This window comes from Puma concolor, chromosome D1 (assembly GCF_028749965.1).
Source record: "Puma concolor isolate L17-30 chromosome D1, mPumCon1.1.hap2, whole genome shotgun sequence".
Lineage (NCBI taxonomy): Eukaryota > Metazoa > Chordata > Mammalia > Carnivora > Felidae > Puma > Puma concolor.
Genome location: NC_141676.1, coordinates 43,232,857 through 43,245,218, shown reverse-complemented (window position 1 = coordinate 43,245,218; position 12,362 = coordinate 43,232,857). Strand labels below are relative to the sequence as shown.

The following is a 12,362-nucleotide window of genomic DNA, read 5'->3' as shown; positions in this document are numbered from 1 at the left end:
TTTTTTCAGCCTACTCATTCACACAGAAGCTCTATACACTATAAAACAGGGTAATGACATCTTTTACTTACCAAAGCTAATCGCTCTAGCTAAGATTAGATACTTTGCATCACTGAACCACAGTGTTACAAATGAAAGAAGATGAGGCCTACAGAGCTTAAACAACTTGCTCGAACAAGTACCTAGTTACTAACTAGAAGCCAAGAGAGCTGACCCTGGAACCCAATCCTCCAAACTCCAAAGATGATTTGGGACTGGAATTCAGATCTCTAAACAACAAAGCAATGAACATTATACAGGAAAGACAGAATAAATGGTTCTGGTCCAAAAGAACTCACTAAAAATCTATAGTAGCATACTACTTTCACTAAAAGTTGCATTCCTTGAATGATATGATTATAGTAATGGAGGCAATTGCAGACTGAATGCAAACAAGATTTAAAAAAAAAAAAACAATTGGTTGCTCTCAAGTCATTTATGTATAGTCCTAGCATACATAATGTGATTTTTTTTTCCTGTTGGATCTATATCTTCTGAATTAGATTGATTTGAGGTCAATATTAAAATAAACTAGAATTCCAAATAACTGGCAAGGGGTGAGTGAGAGTAGAGATGGGAGTGGGGATAGGAAGAGAGAGGCAAGCTGGCTACCAGAGGAAAGTCATCCCAGGATTAGAAAATTGTTGTACTTAATGCTCAAGACATAATCCATGCGTGTTTGATAGAGAGTTAGCTATAATTATAAGTGGAATCCTTCACCTACTACCTCTATATTCTTGTCTTTTAAGGGCTAAAACTTCATTTCAAAAGATGGGTACTGGGAAAATGGGAAACATGAGGAAATTTTATTTTTTTTTTAATTTTTAAAGTTTATTTATTTTGTGTTTGAGAAACACAGAGACAGCGTGAGTGGGGGAGGGGCATAGAGAGAGGGAGATAGAGAATCCCAAGCAGCCACACTGTCAGCTCAGCAACCAATGTGGGGCTCGAACCCATAAAACCGTAAGATCATGGTCTGAGCCGAATCCAAGAGTCAGACATTTAATCGACTGAGCCACCCAGGCATCCTAGAAATTGGATTTTTAAGTCAAAGCACTCTTGCTAAAGGTAAGAGTTTCACATGACCTCTATAAGGAAGAAAACGAAAAAAAAAAAAAAATGAGAGAAGAGTTCTTCATGGTCATCATTGAAACCTGTCACTATATTCTATAGGCCCATCATAGAGTAACTTACATCTCCCAGGCAACTACTGGAAATGGGGAAAACCTACTGTACTACTGATAGAACATTTCAGACTCCAGACCTGCCAGTTTTATTTCTTGAACACCCACTAAACCTACGCAGAAAGAAAAAGAAAAGGAATGAGAAGGAGAAGACGAAGGGAGGGGGAGGGAAACAGGAGGGGGAAGAGTAAGATGGAGAGATGTTAGGAAGAAGAAAAAGAAGTCAAAAAAAAGAAATATTAAGGGGTACTATTCTTCAGCAAACTAAAAACTCTTAAAACAATCTACAAAAAACCCTTTTATACAAAAAAAAAGTCAAATTGTTAATTGCACAGATATCAAAGAGGTTGGTATTTGTTTTAAGGAAAATAGGCTTTTACTTTTTAAAATACAGTAGCAATAACTATAGCATCATGATTGAGGCTTATTCTCTTTTTATATAGTATGTATACTACATCAAGAAAGATAAAAAGGAAGAATGAAAAGTGAATAAATAGATCAACAAAAACTAAAGGAACCAGACTACTTAACGCCCTTCGTTTATTAGCTTCTTTCCATCCAACTACTCAAAACTGTAACATTAGTTTATTTTCTTGTTCAAATCTCAGTTCCAGGTATGCAAGGACAAATCAAAATAAGTGTGAACTTTTTCCTCCAACAAAAATTGCAACTTAAAGCCAGTAGATCATAGAAAGAGTGAGGTTGTTCATGCTAGGTAAAAGTGAAAACATCTTGTCACTCTTAAAAGAGCTAAAATCAGATAGATACTCTAAGTAACCAGCGTTTGTTTTTATCAGAAATAGAAGTAATTTCACAGTATAAAGACGAAAAACAATTTAGGGTAAGGAAAAACATGTGAAGACATTAACCTAAAATAATATTTACTGGTATATTATTATTGTGGTTGTTATTATCTGGTTCCCTGCACATGTGACTCTGCCCAAGCTTGTGGATTTATATCTACATCAGTTGTTTTAATATCTTATAGTGGAGGAAATATGTATTTTACTAGAAATTCAGCAAGTTAATGTGACAAGCATTTAAAAAGTAAAAATAGGGGCTCCTGGGTGGCGCAGTCGGTTAGGCGTCCGACTTCAGCCAGGTCACAATCTTGCGGTCCGTGAGTTCGAGCCCCACGTTGGGCTCTGGGCTGATGGCTCAGAGCCTGGAGCCTGTTTCTGATTCTGTGTCTCCCTCTCTCTCTGCCCCTCCCCCGTTCATGCTCTGTCTCTCTCTGTCCCAAAAATAAATAAACGTTGAAAAAAAAATTTTTTTTAAATAAAAAATAAAAAGTAAAAATATTTCTTTTACCATGAAATATAAACTCATTAGATATTGGTAGTGCACTTCAATGGGAAGACAAATAAGAAGCTGATCATGACAGGATGGTTTCAAACTGTAAGGGAGTAAATTGGTGCATCCTTTCTAGAAGGCAACTTGGCAATATATCAAAATCATTAAAAAAAAAAAAAACCCATTGAACTAGATTTTAATGTCTAGGAATTGATTCCACAGAAGCAATCATGGTAGTAGTCCAAGATTTATATATTCAATGTCCATTGAAGTATTGCTTATGAAAGAACACCTAAATTTCCAACAGTTATTATTAACACATTTGACATTTATTCAAGAATTTGTAGGGATGCCTGGGTGGCTCAGTCAGTGATTCTTGATTTCCACTCAGGTCATGGGATTGAGCCCTGCCATGGACTCTGCTCTGAGCATGGAACCTGCTTAAGATTCTCTCTCTTTCTCCCTCTACCCTTCTCCCTATGCCCCTCTCCTCCACTCTCTCTCTCTCTCAAATAAAAAATAATAATATGTAAAATTAAAAAAAAAGAATTTACATTGAGTGTATGTGCTAAGCATGGTGGATTAGTTAAATTAAAAATGTAACCTTAAACTAAAATACGATGCATCAGTTTAAAAAATCATATGATCCCAAGTTTAGTATACTTCTATAAAAACCACAAGCAGAGCTTTTTGCGGGGGGGGTGGGGGGGGAAGTAATGATAAAATTATTCTAAAGTTTATATGGGAAAACAAATACTTGAGAATAACCAAGATAATTTGAAAAAGTAAGTTAACTATATATTATTATTAATTAATACTTTAATATATATTATTTTAAACATATTTCTATGTTATTACTATATTCTCTTTATTATATAAATATATAATTATATAAATACATATTTATATGTTATTATATGTATATATAAATGTTATATATAAATATATCATATATAAGTAAATATATAAATATATTTATATTTTTCACATATTTTATAATATATTTATATATTTATGATATATTATATATAAGTATAAATTTATATATAATTTTAAAACAAAATTTTAATTTTAAAAAATTTATAAATTTATAAATAAATATAAATTTATATATAAATATAAATTTAAATAAAATTTTAATTTTAAGATAAATTTATAAATTTATAGACATAAACTTGCATATAAATTATAAAAAATTAAATACAATATTATACATTATAGAAATATAAATATATATAAATTTAAAATAAATTTTAATAATTTTAAATAAAATTTAAATTTTAAAATAAATTTATAAAGATATAAACTTACATGTAAATTATAAAAATATAATGCATATATTTTATATTTATATATGATATACAACTATTATATAATATAAATATATAATATACAAATAAATATATTATACACTTAATATATGATAAAATATATTACTTTTAGAGAGATTATATAATATAAATATCATTAATATATTATACATCTATAAAACCTCACTAATTAAAAGTGTGCCAAATGAATGACCAGGTTTATTATTAGCAAAAGAAATTGAAAAACAGACCCAAATATCTCTAGGAATTTAGTCTGTGATAATGGTAGTGGGGTTTTTTTTAATGTTTATTTATTTTTGATAGCAAGAGAGAGATGAGTGGGAGAGAGGCAGAGAGAGAGGGAGACACAGAATCCAAAGCAGGCTCCAGGCTCTGAGCTGCCAGCACACAGCCCGATGCAGGGCTCAAACTCACAGACTGCGAGATCATGACCTGAGCAGAAGTCAGCCGCTCAACCAACTGAGCCACCCAGGTGCCCCAATAATTGTAGTGTTTTAAAGATGGATTATATGACTCATATTGTTGGGACAATTGGTTCTTTACATCCTAATTGCATATCACACAACAAAATAAGTTCCAGGTGAATTAAAAAACTAAAAGTATAAAAAATAAATACTATGATAATGCCATAACAAAATATATGTAAATATTTACATAATGTTGAGTGGGAAAAACATGTCTAAAAATGATACCAGAAGAAGAAATTCAAAAGGAGAAAAATAAAACTTTAGATTTTATGAGAAACTTGATTTTCTAAAAATTTTAATTGAAGACAAAATGAAAAGATTGGAAAAATAACTACATCATATACAAAAAGGGTTAATATTTTTAGAATATAAAAACCTCTTACAAATGAATAAAAATTAACTTCCCATTAGAATAACGTGCATTACTTTGTGCTGGACAGTTATAAATATTTTATATATATCATTCACTTGAGCCTTGCACAACCCTACGACATACAGGAAACTTTTACAGATAAGAAAACACACATTGAGAGATTAAGTAAACACCCAAGGTTACAGAACTGATAAGTAGTGAAGGTAGAGCCAAGATTCAAACTGTGTCACCAACAGTCAGACTCCAAAATCTATGCTACTTCTCAAAGGATATGAACAAGAAATTTATTAAGAAAGAAAAAAAGGCGGGGGGGGGGGAAGGAAGGAGAAAAGGATGGGAGGAAGGAGGGAAGGAAGAAGGGAAGGAAGTTTGGAAGGAGGAAGGAAGGAGGAAAAGAAAGAGAAAAAAGGAAGGAAAGGAAAAGAAAGGAAGGGAAGGGAAGAGAAGAAAGAAAAAACAGAAATGCAAATGAACAAAAAACAAATGAAAAAATATTCCATTTCACTACTAATCAAAGAAATATAAATTATACTAAAAATAAACTGCCATTTTCTGTCATATTGGCAATGGTTGAAAATGATAACAATACTATGCATAAGCATGAATGTGACAAAATAAGTATTCTCAGACACTGCTTGTAAGAGTAAACTGGTTCATATATTCTGGAGGTTATTCTGGCAATATGGATTAAATGCTTTTAAAAAGTGATTACCCCCAATTCACATTCATTTCTAAGAATTTGAACTAAAGAAATCATCAGATATGTGTGCAAAGATTAAGCTACAAAGGAGGTTACTGCAGTGTTCTTAATAATAGTAGAAAAATCACAAACCTTAACTAGAGATGATCAACTAAATTTTGAAATGCCCACAAATAGAATAGTATTCAACCATTAAAAATGATGATGTAAAAGAATAGTGTACCATGGGAAACTGTAAGTGATATGATATACTGTTAAATAAAAAAGCAGATCATAAAGTAATTGTTACCATATGATTCTACTTTTGTCTTAAATGGGGATATAGATATAAACAGAAAAAGAAAAAGACATACAATTTTAATACTGGATATATATACAACTTGATATTTATAATGATTATATCTAGACACTAGGAATGCAGTTTTTCTTCTTTTTCTTTATTTTTGTATGTGCTTCCTAAATTTCATATATGTGATATCTGTTATTTTTGAAGTAAATAATAAAGTTTATTTAAAAAAAAAGATGTAGGAGAAGAATATTTAATGACATGAGAAAAATGACCACGAAACATTAACTTTTAAAAAGCATCTTCCAGGGGCGCCTGGGTGGCGCAGTCGGTTAAGCGTCCGACTTCAGCCAGGTCACGATCTCGCGGTCTGTGAGTTCGAGCCCCGCATCAGGCTCTGGGCTGATGGCTCAGAGCCTGGAGCCTGTTTCCGATTCTGTGTCTCCCTCTCTCTCTGCCCCTCCCCCGTTCATGCTCTGTCTCTCTCTGTCCCAAAAATAAATAAATGTTGAAAAAAAAAATTTAAAAAAAAAATAAATAAAAATAAAAAAAAAAATAAAAAGCATCTTCCAAAACAGCATGTGCAATATGATACCATTTAAATATATACATATGTGTGTGTCTAAGTAAATAAATTTCAAGGATATAATCAGCTTAAGCATTTTGAGATATCTCTAGATGTCATTATGGAATTTTCTTTGTATATTTTCCAAATTTTCTCCAATAACCACTGTTAGGTTTTTTAATCAGAAAAAAAAAAAAAAAAGCAGTCAGGAAGACTATATTTTACCCTTTTCCCCATTCTAATTGTTTAATGGGCCTATAATTTCTGGAAAAGCGAAAAATAACATACTGCCTTCTTATTGTCAAAACAGACACAAAAAGATATGACAGTTTTTCTACTAAAAGCAAATCTCATAAATATATTAGGATATTTTATGCAATCAGAAATTTTACTTCAAATTATAAAATCTCGTAAATGTACTATATTGAGCTGCAAATGAGCCCTACAAAGCAATCAGGCAAATCTCCTTGATATGTGTCCACCTACTGATAGATAGGTAGACATAGTAAAATAAGATAATTGCAAATGGTTAAGCAGAATGTTAAAAACAAATATGCAGACACTGGTCATCAATAAGGCAAGACAAAAAAAAAAAAAAAAGCATAAGGGTCAATTATTTGACAGTGTGGTATTAACAAACGTCCTTGCCCAGATTCCTGAATACTTGGATTTTTGACTGTGTGATCTTGAGCAACTCAATTAGTTTCACCAAGGTTTAGACTCCTCAGCTTTAAACTTCTAGTTTAAAAAAAAAAAAATTGAGTCTTTGGCTTGAAAATTACAGTAAAAAAAAAAAAAAGGTTGATACAAATGTAAAAAATTTTCATATGACTAAGCTAATATAAACCCTGGAGACCCTCCAAAATTAGCATCTACCTAATTAAAGATAGATGAAGATGGTAATAACAAGAGACAAAAAGATAATTTTTTTTAAAGAAAGAAAGGAAGAAGATGAAGAGAAAAGAACTGACATCCTTAATAATGAAGAATTTCCTTCATAGGGAATCAAGGCTCAGGAAAACTTAGTAGCTTTTTTCTTATTCAGAAGGCCAGAAAAACTGGGGACCAAACTTCTGAATTTTGGCTGAGCCTCAAGTCTAACTAATCAACCAGTAGCACTTCCCCACATGGAAAAGCTGATATAGCATCAACAAATTCTTTATCAAAATCAACACTTTGTAACATTGAGAAAATTAAAGTGTTGTAATCTATAAATGGGCTGGCCTGCTCTGTTAACACTTTATCCAAATTGGACACTGTGTTTAAAAATATATTCAAAAAAAGTCTCTCTTTACCTCTGCTACAATTTTTTAAGTCATATATGTTTTCTTCCCTCTCTTAGATAGTTTGCTTCTTCTTATAATTTTGCATATGAGATTTATACACATTCTTCATGGAAATATGCATAATATGGTCAGTTTCATTTTTCCCTCTAAGAGAGAAAAGATGCTTTAAATGTTTTATTTTTGAGTACAAAGATCTCCAATCCTTTACACTAACTTTCACTGACTTTCCATTCCCTTCAAATTTCACCTTCTCTCATCTCCTCCTCCAATCCAAATACACACATACATACAAACACACACAGAGGCACACACAGGCACAATGCCAGACTTTTCAAAATAAATATTGAGAAATAAAATCACCTGAGGATAACAAAGTTGTAAGCTGTTTTTTAAAACAAAACAGAACAAAATTTTTTAAGGTAATAAGAAAAGCATTAGGCATTCTAATCAAAGTCTGGTATTTTTTTCTCTAAGCCAGTGTTAATTATCCAAAATAATAAATGACCATTACAATAAGCTAAGTCTCACAGTTAATTATTATAAAAGAAAAGCAAAAGTCTTTGCCTATCAAAATGTTATTTTTTACTTATTGCAGGTTTTCTAGATATTTCAGGGCTGCTTCCCTCCAAACCATCATTAAGCCATCCAATAAACACCTTTCTCAAACACAGTCTTCAGCTCTTAAATAACAACATACTTGGCACCTAAACACATAAAGAACAATCTACATGTTTAATCAAATACCTCAGCTTCAGAAGTTAGTGTCTCCCCTCTGTCCTTTGGTGGCCACAGTATCTTCATTGGAAGCCTCAATTACTGTCATTATTTCTAATTTGAAATCATCCTCTACCTCCACACCCTTCCACGAAGAAAACATGGCTTTTATCTTTCTCATGCACATGCACACCGTAGCAGGGGTGGGTGGGTTGGGTAGAAGAGTAAATCGCCATTTGCAACTTTTTTTTTTAATAAAATAGCAAATAAACAAGGAGTCCTCTCGTTATTGGATACTAACGCACATTCAACCCTCAAGTCGGCAGCTGAACTGCAATGTTACCCTATTTGCCCAATGTATCATATTTTCAAAGCAGAGAAAACTTCACAACTTGGAGTAAAATTTTCTGAAGGTAAAGAGATGCTATATTGGATACCTCACATGAAGTTTGTATCCATTCTAAATAAAATACAGCAACTTTAGATGTTTTGATGCTTAGGTCCAAAAAATGGATCTAAAATGAAGTTACAGAGTTCATCAGAAGGTCATTATCAAGTTCAGGGAAAGTCTTAAGGAAGGAGAAAGGGAATGATAGAAAACATTATTAGGTTATTTGTAAAGTGAAAAATAAAACATTTTGATAGGCAAAGACTTAAGATTATTAGCAGTTTTTACAGAACTCTAAGATTTGGAAAATGGTTAAAAATTTAAATTAAAGTAACAATAGCTAACACTTGTAAAGTACTTATGCAATAAGCATGATTCTAATTGCTTGACATATATTAACCTATTTAGTCCTAAAATAAACAACCCAAATATGAGTATTATTATGGATTATTATCACTATCCCCAATTTACATATGAGAAACTAGGCACAGAGAAATTAACTTGTGCAAGATTATACTAGGCAGATAAACTTTAAAGACCAAGTTATTAACCACCACTTAACCTCTTAACTACCATTAAAAGTTCTAATTGAGGTTTTCTGCTTCTTGAAATTACCCCTTCAGTTCATGTGTAATTTAAATATATATATATATATATATATATATATATATATATATATATATACACACATATATATATATACACACATATACACACACACACACACACACACACACACACACACATACACACACATTGAGATTAAAACCTATTTCCCCAAGAAGTATAGATATGGACAATCAATACAATGGTGTTTTGGCTAATTGCTAAATTAACTCTTATGTAATTTCATAAATCAGTACTTTTGATAGAGGAAATCTAGCAAAGAATACACTCTTGATTCTATGAATTATGAAAAACAGCCTTATTTAACAATCATAAGAATTGTCCCTTCCTTGGTAGATATTTGTTAACTTCGTTCTGTTAGGATTAATTTGGCTTGAATATTGAATTGCTTAGACACTTTTCCACACTTGAATCACTACATTGCTCAATAGATCCCTTGTACAGCAACATCCCTATTATAGAGCAATGAGGAGAATTATAAACTAAGCAAAACCCAAAACAGATGTCTCAAGGTAATACACTACAGCTTATTTACTTATTTAAAGGAGCCTGAGCTCAGAATCTATTGAGTCTTACTTCAGACATAATTATACCGCTTTTAATTATTTCAGGGGCACGTCTTCAAATCCTGACTCTACTACTTACTAGTAGTATGATCTTGGGCAAGTTACTCAACTTCTCTGACACTAGGTATTTTTTCTGTAAAATAGTCCACCTCTCTGGAATACTGCAGGAATAAACTCAACTGACATGGTATATATAAAGTTCTTAGCGCAGAGTCTGGCAGGTAGTAAGTGCTCAATAAATGACTCTTTGTTATATAAATAAACATTGAACCAATAACAATTTTTAATGCTTATTTATTTATTTTGAGAGCTTGAGAGAGAGAGAGAGAGAGAGAGAGAGAGAGAATCCCAAGCAGGCTCCTCATTGTCAGCACAGAGCCCGGCACCAGGCTTGATCTCACAAACCATGAGATCAAATCAAAATCAAGAGTCGAACACTGAACCTACTGAGCCACCCAGGTGCCCCAAACCAAGAATAATGTAAAAACTTGTGATAAATAGCAATAATTCATGTGAAAGCATCTGCACGAAGTGCTGTATAACAAAAAATAACTCTATAAAATGTTAATTTTCTCTCTCTTCTTATCAGCCCAGAGCTGAATAGAAATAGCAGCTTGTAGGAGTATAGAAGGAGAGGTAGTATTACTGGAGGCAAATACGTCAATTACAGAGAAATGACAACTTACAGTCTGGAAACAAAGTCAAAGGCAGGAAACCCAAAATGCAGACACAAGAACTCAAAGAAGTACAGCATTTTAGGGGCCACTCAATATAGAGATAAGTAGCCTTAACAAACCCTCAACTCAAGGAGTAGCTCAGGAATCAGATGTTCATAATGATAACTCTGAGCCATCAAACAAGCTGTTAAGAAATTCAACTTAAAAATTATAACTCAAAACTAGATATGATATAACCTCAACTATATATACATTATACCAAAATTTTACAGGCGCTCTATCTCTGGTAATGGTGATTTTAAACATATTCTTCATTAATGTTTCTATATTTTCTAAACAATAAACTATTTAGGAAATCAGAACATACAAGTAAATTGTAAAATTAATGTTGGTTGCTTAAAGAGACAGTCTTTAGAAATCTAAGAAATATACGAATGTGTAATAGAGGAAATAACTCATACTATATTGAGCCCCTTGTTCAAATACCTTACATTGATCCTAGGACATTAACGGTATTACAAGAATATGACTGGTGTGAAAAATGATTAAATGTTGAGAATAAGCTCACTTGAAAAAGAAAAATGCTAAAAGATTCATCTTAGAGGTACTATTTTAAATAGCAGTCAATATCAACACAAAGCTTATAACAAGAACCACACATGATTACCTCTATCGTTGCTTGCAACAATTCTGACACACCCTCATTTTTAGGTTAAAAAAATGTTTAAACAACTCTAGGAAAAGAACAAAATAAACTGATAAAGGGGAAAATTTTCAAGAAGCATACTCAAAAGTGAAATGCACTTTTTTACCTTCTGAAATAGAAATTAGAATCCTCTGGGCAAATTTAGCTATTACTAGTAGTCACGGACTCTGCATAGCTGAAAAGAAAGAAAGAAAAGGTCGCAAGCAGCACAAAAAGCAAATTAAATTATCAGAATGAACCTATGGCAAATTTTTTCTTTCTGATCTACAGTGTATATCTCTTTGGAACTGTCCCACTGAACACCACATACAACTAGCAGAAAACATGCCAGAAAGCTGTATAGCAGATTTTGGAGGACTGTTTTATGTAGAAAAAGTGCTTCTTCTCCAGAAATATATATCACTTTACTGTTTTTTCCCCTAACTAGAGCTTTAGAAAGAGAAAAGTAGAAGAAATAGGACCAAAGCACTGGGACACTGGAAACTCTCAATTACTTGTATTGGTCTTATTAGCAGCAGTAATAACTCAATAATAGTAGAGTGCTAATACAGATCTGAGATGGACTAAATGAAACACAGTTGCACAGTTAATCTATAGCAAAATCAGGACTGGGATTTCATTATGTGCTTCCCCACTTCCAATTAATATTCAGTTAACTCTTTCCATAATTTCACCTAAAACTTGGTATCTCCAGATCTAATTGGTGCTTGATCTGATTCAGCTGTGACTATTTCATTTCTTGGACTCCAATTTTCGGTGGGCTATAGGCAATGGACACTATTAATACAAGAGGCATTCATATTTTGTAATAAAGGAGGGTAGGTCTAAATCATACGTGTAAATTGTTTTGTTTGAAAACACACAAAAAAGCTTTCTCTCAGTAGTGTCAGTATTTTCATGTCTTATTTCTATCACTTAAATATACAAGTAAATATAATATTAAATATTTCCATCACTGGTTACTTTCAGTAAACAGAAAGGTAAAGAAAAATAAAACAAATAACTTTATTATTATGTTTGGATATATGTTAATCAACTTTTAAATTGGATACACCCAAGTCTTAGAAATGCAAACTCCTGTGATCACAAGAGATACTGACTTTATCATGGTGCTTAAAGGAAAGAAGGGCATAATAAATAAGTTTCTGGTACTGATTCAT

The 12,362-nt window shown here is 32.1% G+C and overlaps 1 protein-coding gene across 30 annotated transcripts in view; it reads right to left on the bottom strand.

Annotated features, from left to right (window-relative positions):
* The window catches only part of SOX6 (SRY-box transcription factor 6), a 717,975-nt gene that overhangs the window by 415,612 nt on the left and 290,001 nt on the right, over window positions 1-12,362 (bottom strand). For 2 of the 30 annotated variants that reach the window (XM_086677882.1, XM_086677897.1), the window contains exon 1: window positions 8,269-8,397. The exons of the other annotated variants lie outside the window; for them this stretch is intronic. The gene's annotated coding sequence lies outside the window, so the exon portion shown is untranslated. Of the gene's footprint in view, window positions 1-8,268; window positions 8,398-12,362 lie in introns of those variants that run through there. 30 annotated transcript variants of the gene reach the window in all.